Source organism: Nannospalax galili, unplaced genomic scaffold (assembly GCF_000622305.1).
Source record: "Nannospalax galili isolate Female #2095 unplaced genomic scaffold, S.galili_v1.0 scaffold18, whole genome shotgun sequence".
Lineage (NCBI taxonomy): Eukaryota > Metazoa > Chordata > Mammalia > Rodentia > Spalacidae > Nannospalax > Nannospalax galili.
In genome coordinates this window covers 8,880,527-8,889,786 of record NW_008346548.1, presented here as the reverse complement: position 1 = coordinate 8,889,786, position 9,260 = coordinate 8,880,527, and positions in this window count along the sequence as shown.

Genomic DNA, 9,260 nt, shown 5'->3' with positions numbered 1-9,260 from the left:
ACATGACATGACACAGAACAGGTCAGGCTCCGGGGGTTGTAGCACTTTGCCTCTATCTCCGGGTGCCTGTGTCTCCAGTTGAGTTAATTGGTTACAAGCAGTAAATTTAAACAAGTAAATTCAAGCAGTAAATTCAGACAAGCAGTATATTCAAACAAGCAGTAAATTCCTCTTTCCCTAACATTGGGGAGTACTGGGGACATATTATTTAGGTTTTCATGTTATTATTTTTTCGTTGTGACTTTGGCATGTGGGTTTCTTTTGTAGTTTCTGATTCTTGTGTGAGTCTCAAGCCTTCCTTTGTTGAGTTTAAGTCTGCTTCTGTTTGTATAATTTATGTGCCTTTGTTGATTATTTATTGGATATGAACAGCTGGTTGGTCTAGACTTCAGGTTATCTCTTTTGATTTTATATTGGAGGGGCCAAATGGTTTTAATCTGCTGCTCAGGAGTTTCCACAGAGGCCCAAGTCAGATAAGGATCTATGCCCTCAGGCATCCTCTGAAGGTCTGGGTCCCTCTAGTCAGCAGGAACAGTACAATTTGGGAGACCTGCAGGGAAGGATGCTGGCCTCAGGAATCCCAGGAAGGTTGGGAGTAGGACAGCCAGGGAAGATCTGGTGTGTAAAGGCGAGCTGGAGGAGGTGGTGGGCTTTCAGGGCTCTAGGGATCTAGACCGAAGATTTGGGTTGGTCTGTGTGCAAAGAATCAGGAATCAGTGGGGAATCTGGGCCAAGAGGATAGTCCAAAGGTCTGGGTGCCAAGAGAAGTGGGCCAGTGACAATGCTAGAAGGGAGGTTGAATCGGGTTGTGGGAATCAAGGCACAGTGGGCAGGGTCAAGCTTATTAGGGAAGGATGCTGGCCTCACAAATCCCAGGCTCTAATTACTAAAGATGTTGAGCACTTTTTAAGTGATTATTAGCCATTTTTATTTCTTCATTTGAGAACTCTCTGTTTAGGTCTATCACCCATTTTTTTTATTGTGTCATTTATTTTCTTATTTCTTTTTTGTGCTCTTTGTATATTCTGGATATTAATCCTCTGTCAGATGTGTAGCTGGTAAAGATTTTCTCTCATTCAATGGGTTTCCTCTTCCCTTCCTTGCTTGTTTCTTTCGCTGTACAGAAACTTTGTAGTTTACCATTCCATGGCATATACCCAAATAACTCATCATACTGTAGAGATACCTGTACATCCATGTTATTGCTGCTCTCTTCACAATAGCTAAGAAATGGAAACAACCTAAATGTCCTTCAGCTGACGAATGGTTAATGAAAATGTGGTACATCTACTCAATGGAGTTCTACTTAGCAGTAAGAAAAGATGAAATTTGCAGGTAAATGGGTGGAACTAGAGGGTGTTATACTAAGTGAAGTAACACAAACCCAGAAAAGCAAGATATGTGTTATCCCTCATTTGTGGATTGTAGCACCAATCCCTTATATGTGACTATATAAAATCTGTTGAAATGCCAAGAGCCAGGTAAAGGGAAAGGATACATGGAGGTAAAGGACAAGAAACAACCTGATAGTGGGATAGTAGGGAACAGATGTTACCTGAGGGAGGTGGGAAAAGTGGGAATAATTGGCAGGGAGGAGAGGAGGGAGGGACATACAAGGGACCGTGGTGAGGGGAGGGAGGAAAATCAAGAGAGGAAAGATGACAGAAGTTGGGGTACTAGGGGGAGGGTGGGGATAATGGGGCACTGTGACTATGGACAAAGGGAGGAGGGAAGCTGGATGGGAGATAAAAGAGTGGAGACGAGTGAATCTCAGGGGCCTAGCAAACCTAGAGGAAAAATGATGCCCTAGGAACCCTATGAGAAATGCACATAGAGTGTCTGAAGATTAATGCATATTTATACCTGGGAACTGCTTGGCAGGGAATGCAGTGCCAGATAGAAGAGACCTCTCTTAGAATGACAAGCATGCCATACAGCACTCATCAAATAAGCTTCTTTTTGCAACAGATGGAGGCTTCTTAAGATTTGCACATCTGGTCAGGCACAGCCTGGGAGATGCCCAGTACTTGGTGACACATCTGCAGTCAAATCTCTACAACTAAGATTCATGGAACATAGCAGAATAAGGGGTAGAGAAGGGCTAATGCACCCCTCAACTCTCATCAGTGAGGCTTCCACGTACATCAGAATATCATGCACACAGAAAGCCACAACTGACCAAGTTTTGAAGAATAAGAGACTATAGAGTATAGGATGGGACTCCTATATGGAACCTTACCCACCCACGGCTCAGGGACCATAGTGGAAGAGGAGGCAGAAAGATTGTAAGAGCCAGGGCCAGTTCATGAACACAGGGAGGTAGAGGCTTCCAGGCTACTGGTTTGCTCATGTGAGCCTGTGGCAGTGGTGGCATCGAGTGTGGGACCCATGTCAGCTCAATTAAACAAGGGCCCAAAGGGGAGGTGAGAAATAGGTGTCAGGCCAGCACTAGATTGAGAACTATTTGAGACTGATTGCTGCTGAGTGAGTGAGAGTATGACTTACATATAACCACTGGATGCGCCAACTAGACTCTAGTGGATGCATTTACACTGAAGGACATTTGGGTACAAACACCTGAATGAATAGGACTCAGCATGTATGGCAGAGCGCATAGGGTTTGGTGGGGGTATGTGGGGAGGCATGTATGGGGGAGGGGGTTTGGATTTGTGTGGGAAATGTATAAAATTTAAAAAGCACAATAAAATAATATTTTAAAAAAGAGACAGAGACAAGTGTTCTTGCTCTTGTTTAAAGAGAGATACTGAAATAATGGAAAGAGCCAGAAACAGAAGGAACAGAAGGTAGGTAGGTAGGTAGGTAGGTAGGTAGGTAGGAAGGAAGGTAGGTAGGTAAGTAGATAGGTAGGTAAAAAAAAGAGTGCAAGCTGAGGGCACAGGAAATTGAAGTCATTTGTATGAGAGGCTGTGTGTGAGAGAGAAGAATGTACTATCATTTCCTTCCTCTTTGTCTTATTCATTGTCCTCTTTACCTCGAGGCAAAACACATGGAACTAGGCCCAGGATTTATATTTGTGTCCTTGTGCTTTCTTCCTCAACAAGTAAGGGTACTGGCCATATAGGCCACTATCTTTTCACTCAAATTCTGTGTCCATTCTCTTGTTTGGATGTAGACCCTGGAGGTCTGGGGATGGGATTGGGGCTCAGGTCTGTGTTTTCTCTAGCATCTGCTTCCCTAAGTACTGGTGCTGTTCTGGATAGCTGGTTCTACTGTCTTACTTTAGTTTTCTTGTAATGATGCTTGCTGATACTAGATTAAATACTAGAGCCCAGAGTGAGGGGCAGGGATGCAGAGAGCTGAGAGGGCCTGGGATTCTGTTGATCCCTTTCTTTCTGACACATACCAAGAGGTTTCAGTTTATGAGGGCCTCAAAGTTCCTCTGGTCTCATTTCTAAGCTTCTTTGAACCTTGTTACCTTTCTCAGTTTTTGAGAGAGTGCTTAATTTTGATTTTGAAGATAATTATTACTATCTAATGGAACTAAACGACATTCAAAGTTTGTTCTCTGGTTTAATTATTTGAGTAGACAGGGAAACAACTGGACAGCAACTTTTTCCCTAGTAGACTCTGTTTTTTTCTTTTGTTATTCTTTGAAAATTTTGTTATGTGTACAATGTTGGAATATTTTTTGAAAATTATTTTCATTTTATATGTATGAGTGTTTTGCCTGCATATGTGTAAGTGCACCTGTGTACAATGCAGAGGACCTGGGTTTGGTTCTCAGAACCCACATCGCAGCTAACAACCTATCCCATGCCCTTTCCTGCCCTCCACAGCTTTGCACACAGGTGATTTGCAGACAAAAACATTCATACACATTCAATAAAAACAAGACAAATAGTAACTAAAATTAAAAGAACGTACTCTTATTTTATTACTGATTATTACTTAGAATCTCCCCATCATTCTCCAGTAATATTTATTGATAGCACCAAAGATCTGTTAAGTATCTCTTCCTTTCTTGATCTCTAGTTTTCTCTTCTTAACGTTTTGCATTTATTATTGCAAACCTGAATCAATTGACAAAGCAAATTGCATGACATGGATACACTTACAAACATGCAGGCAATAAACTCATACACATAAAATAAAATACTTAAAATATATGAATAAATGTTTCTGTTTACCAATTTGCATAGAAGTTGAGAGGTTGTCACTTTGAAAAATATTTATTCATTTATTTATTTTTATGTGTATTGATGTTTTGCCTGCATGTATGTAAGTTCACCACATGCATGCAATACCCGTGGGGGCCAGAAGAGGGTGACAGATCCTCTGGAACTGGAGTTACTGACCATTCTTAACTGCCATGTGAATGCTGAGAACCATGCCTGGGTCCTCTGCAAGAACAGTAAGTGCTCTTAACTGCTGGGTTATCTCTCCAGTCTCAGATAAACTGACACTTGTTAAGTTTAGATGTACAAAAAAGAATATCTACAGTTTCTAAAAATATTTATCAAAATATTTCTTTCTCTTCTAATTACCTATCTGGTAGGAGCTATATTATCTTTATTTACTTTATTTATTTATATTTTATTTGTTTTTTTTGAGACAGGCTCTCCCTGTAGCCCCAGCTGGCCTGGAACTTGCTATGTAGGCCAGATTGGCCTCAAACTCACAGTAATCCACCTGCCTCTGCCTCTCAAGTGCTGGGATAAAAGGCATGTGCCACCATACCTGGCTATTATTTGCTTTAAGAGATATATTACAAGAGAATAAATACAAAAGCAAATACAAGAATCTTGTGTCTTTCAAGCCATGTATTAAACAATTTTTGCAAAAAATGCAAAACAGTGCTCATTCCTTTAAATTTTTTGTTGTGGAAATACAGTTATTTTTATAAAAATATATATGTAATTTTGCATAATTACTTTCATGCATTTGTGTTTGTGTGTGTATGTGCATGTGAGTGTACATGTGCACATGTGTGGAGGCCAGAGGCAGACATCAGGTATCTTTCTCAATTGTTCTGCACCTTTTTGTTGTTGTCTTTTTGAGACAGGGTCTCCCTGCAGCCCCAGCTGGCCTGGTACTTGCTATGAGACCAGGCTGGCCTTGAACTCACAGAGATCTGCCTGCCTCTGCCTCCCCTGAGTGCTGGGATTAAAGACATGTGCCACCACGCCCAGCTATTCCACCTTATTTCTTAAGATTATTATTCATATCATTATTTAGTGTAAGAGTGAGGGGAGGTAAGGGTGTGGGTGTGGGTGCATGTGTGCCACAGAATGCAGAAGTCAGATGACAACTTCTGGGATGTCGAGGCAAGTCTCTTTTGTTTCTGTCACTGTGCTTCATGCTCCAAGCTAGCTGTCCCATGAGCTTCTGGCCATTCTTCTGTCTCAGTTGGAGTGCTGGAATTACAGATGTGCACCACCATCTCCAACTTTCTACATGGGTTCTGGGGATCAAACTCAGGTCATCAGGCTTGCACAGTATTGTGATCTGAATGAGAAATATCCCCCAAGGCTCACGTATTTGAACACTTGGTTCCAATTGTGGCACTGTTTGGAAAAGTTATGGACCCTTTAGGGGATGGAGCCTTGATGGAAGTAGTCACTTGGGGCAGGCTTTGAGGTTTTATAGCCAGACCCCACTTCCTTTTCTTCCTGCTTCCTGTATGCAGATGAGATGCGAACAGTCTGCTTCTTAAGTGCCAGGCCAACCTCCTACTCCTGCTATCATGCCTTTCCCAGTATGATGCATTGTAATCCTTCATGAACTATAAGCCAAAACAAACCTTTTCTAACTTGTGGTTGTCATGGTATATTACTACAGCAACAGAAAAGGAACTAATACATACAGTAAGCACTTTTACCCATTGAGCCATCTCCCCAGCCCTCTACCTTATTTTTTGAGACAGGGTCTCTCATTGAGCTTGGGACTCATTATTTTGGTTAAACTGACTGGTCAGTAGCTATGTGACCCACACCTGGGTTTTTTTTTATGTGGGTGCTAGGGGTATGAACTCAAGCCAATAATGCTTATACAGAAAACAGTTTATCAACTGAGTCACTTCATCAGCCCCAAGAGGCATTGCTTTTAAACTTCTAACACTCTAATCAATACTGTAGTCTGTGACCCCCTTGAACCTATGAATGACATATGTAATTTCTTTGACCTTAACCTGTATGCTACTTAATAATTATTTTAAGACGTTTTGAATATGCAAATAATATATTACTAGACTGTAAATATCTTAAGAGTCGAGACAAAAATTTCTACTATATTATATCCAGTAGAGTGCTATTATGTGCCAAGTGTTCAGTATGTAGTCCAACAATGGTTGACCAATGAGCTTAGCCTACAATTTACTGTGGCACTAGCTATACAGTTGCTTTCTGTAGCTACAGTCCTAAGGCTGCTACCAAGAATCTTCAGACTCATTCAACTCCCAGAATGCTGAGACCCTGAGGCCCTGGACAAATGCACCCCCTCTCTGGAGTCTCACTACAAATAAGAGGGGAAGAAGAGAAGGTCACAGAGGACTCTCAAATGAGTGGGCAAGTAAGATCAGCCTGATGAAGCAGTACATGAAGCAGACACAGTGTAGCATCACAAATCAGAATTCCAGAATCTGAATCCTGGATCCCACCATTGATGACTTGTATGATCTTGGGCATGATATTCAGACTCATTAAAAACCAATTTATTTGTAATATGCCAAATTAAATTGGATTGCTAATGAGGATGAAGGACATAATTACTGTAAAAGGTTAATATTTCACAAGTGTCTATATAAAGTTCACAATGTTTCTGAGAAAACAACCAAATGGTGATGTCAACATATGATGTCTGATATGAGTTTGGGCATTTGAGTTGGATCACAGGAAGTGTTATGGGGGCAAGAGTGGCCATTATCCAACTTTCACATGCTTACATATTCACCTGGGTACAGGAACACAGATGTGTTGCTTTTGCTGGAGGCAGCCAGCATTCCATAACAATCATGGCACTTCCAAACTCCCAGCCCATTAACAAGTTATTTGACTGAGAAAAACAAACTACTGAATTCTACTAAAGAAAACTGAAAAAAAAGATGGGTTTGAAGATATATGGAAAAGAAGGGAGATACAGAAATAACATAAAAGAACACCTAGGTAATCTCAGGGTGTGTTTAGCAGCAATTCAGGTTTTATTCTCAAGAGATGACAGCCAATTATTTCACCACAGGTCCATTCTAACTACTTTGATCCACTTGCCTTTAGTTTTGGGCTCCAGGATCCCTTCACCTGAGAACCACGATCCTCTCCTTAATTATTCTGTAATTATGCTTTATTATGGCTCAATTGTCCACCTTCAAATTATTCTGCTTCCCTTTCTTGTACTCTGTGTTGCCTCTGCTATCTCTTATAGATTCTGACCCTTGGTTATGTCCGTCACCCAATCCAGTGTTTGTCCCTAGAACTCTTGTGCTTTAGAAAGATGTCAGGTTTAGCTGTATTGATATGGCTCCACATTCGTAGAAGTCAGCCAAGGAGGGAAAACACAGCTGAAGAAGGCCGCATTCTGAACCCGCTTATTCAGAAGCCCAGCTCAGAGGTCTCAGTACTTGTTTCTCTAGTCATCATCTCCCTCTTCCCTTTCTGAATGTGCATTCTCTATGTATTTCAGATAGCATCATCTCTGGCCTCCGACTGCTTCCCGTCCATCACCAGCACCCACTCTAGTGACCAATCTATAGTGTAAACACGGGGGCAGACTTTGAATGCTAGTACTTCTGCCAGCTTTTTAGTTTCCTTGCCTGTGAGAATCAGGAATTTTAGAATAATTCTTTATGCTCTTTGACTAAAGGATGTTTTGATACACTCTGGATCTTTCTGGGATTCTTGCTGATGTAGAGAAATAAACCAGATATGTTTCTAGAGCTCTGTGTATAAGTATGACACCTCCCATGAGGCTCCACTTCCTAAAGTTTTCATAACTTCCACAGCACCACAGCCTGAAAACCAAGCTTTCAACGCAAGAGCCCTTCCTTAGAGGATGTTCCAGTTCCAAATCATTGCACAGGAGCAGAAATAGTTTTACAAAAGATCCAAATCTTAAAATTTCACTACTAAAGAATCCTGATTAGGCAGTCTCTTTATAAAATGACTGCACTGAAATGAAATTCAGAGATGAGCGGAACAGCCTCAGCTGCGGTGCAGTTGGAGACATCAGCGCTGAACAGCTGCAGCTGATATTCTCAACTTTGTGTTGCTGTTGATCTTCACCAGAAGTCTGGAGCGCCTGGAGGAGTCTCAAAGCCTTTGCTCATGTCAGGCTCTGCAAGGTGGGTCCTGACTTCATAGTTCTAACTTGGCCATTAGATTCGCTGCTCTTGTGCAATGATTTAGAACTTGAATGTACTCCAAGGGCTCTTGTGTTGAAAGCTTGGTTTTCAGGCTGTGTTGCGGTGGGAGTTATGAAAACTCTAGGAAGTTGGAGCCTCATGGGAGGTGTCATTAGATGTCATTGAGGTTATTAGATTATGCCCATGAAGAATGGGACCATAACCCTTTCTCTTCTTTCAAAGCTTGGCCAAAGAGTTTTGTTTTTGTTTTGTTTTGTTTTGTTTTGTTTTTGAGACAGGGTTTTATGTAGCCCTAAATGGGCTAGAACTCACAGAGATCCGGCTGCCTCTGCTTCCCAAGTCCTGGAATTAAAGGCATACCCCACCACGCCCAGCTTCTGACCAAAGAGTTTTATTCTCTCTCTTTTTTTTTATTCTTTGACAGTTTCATACAAGTATTTAATGTGTTTTGATCAGAAGCACCCCTATTTATCTTCTGTTAGTCCCACTCCCTCTGGAACTCTTCTTTTTCCCAATACATCCTCCCCTACATTCATGTTTTTTTTTTTTAAAAAAAAAAAAGCCCACCAAGTTTAATTTGGGTTGCTTGCATGTGCATAGGTGAGGGGTCATTTAGTGAATCATGGCCAACTTACAAATGAGAAGACTGACTAGATAACTGAAGAAGACTGACTCCCTCTTTTCTTTTTAAAAATATTTTATTACTTTTTAAAATGTATATGAGTGCATTGCCTGCATATCTGTAAGTGCAACCATGTTATGCAATGCCTGCAGAGGTCAGAAGAAGGCATAGGATCCCCTGGAACTGGAGTTGCAAATGGTTGTTAGCTGCCATGTGGGTGATGGGAATTGAACCTGGGTTCTCTGCAAGAGCAGCCAGTGCTTTTAACTGCTGAGCCATCTCTCTAGCCCTGACCCTCCCGCCCTCCCTTTTCTAACAGACATT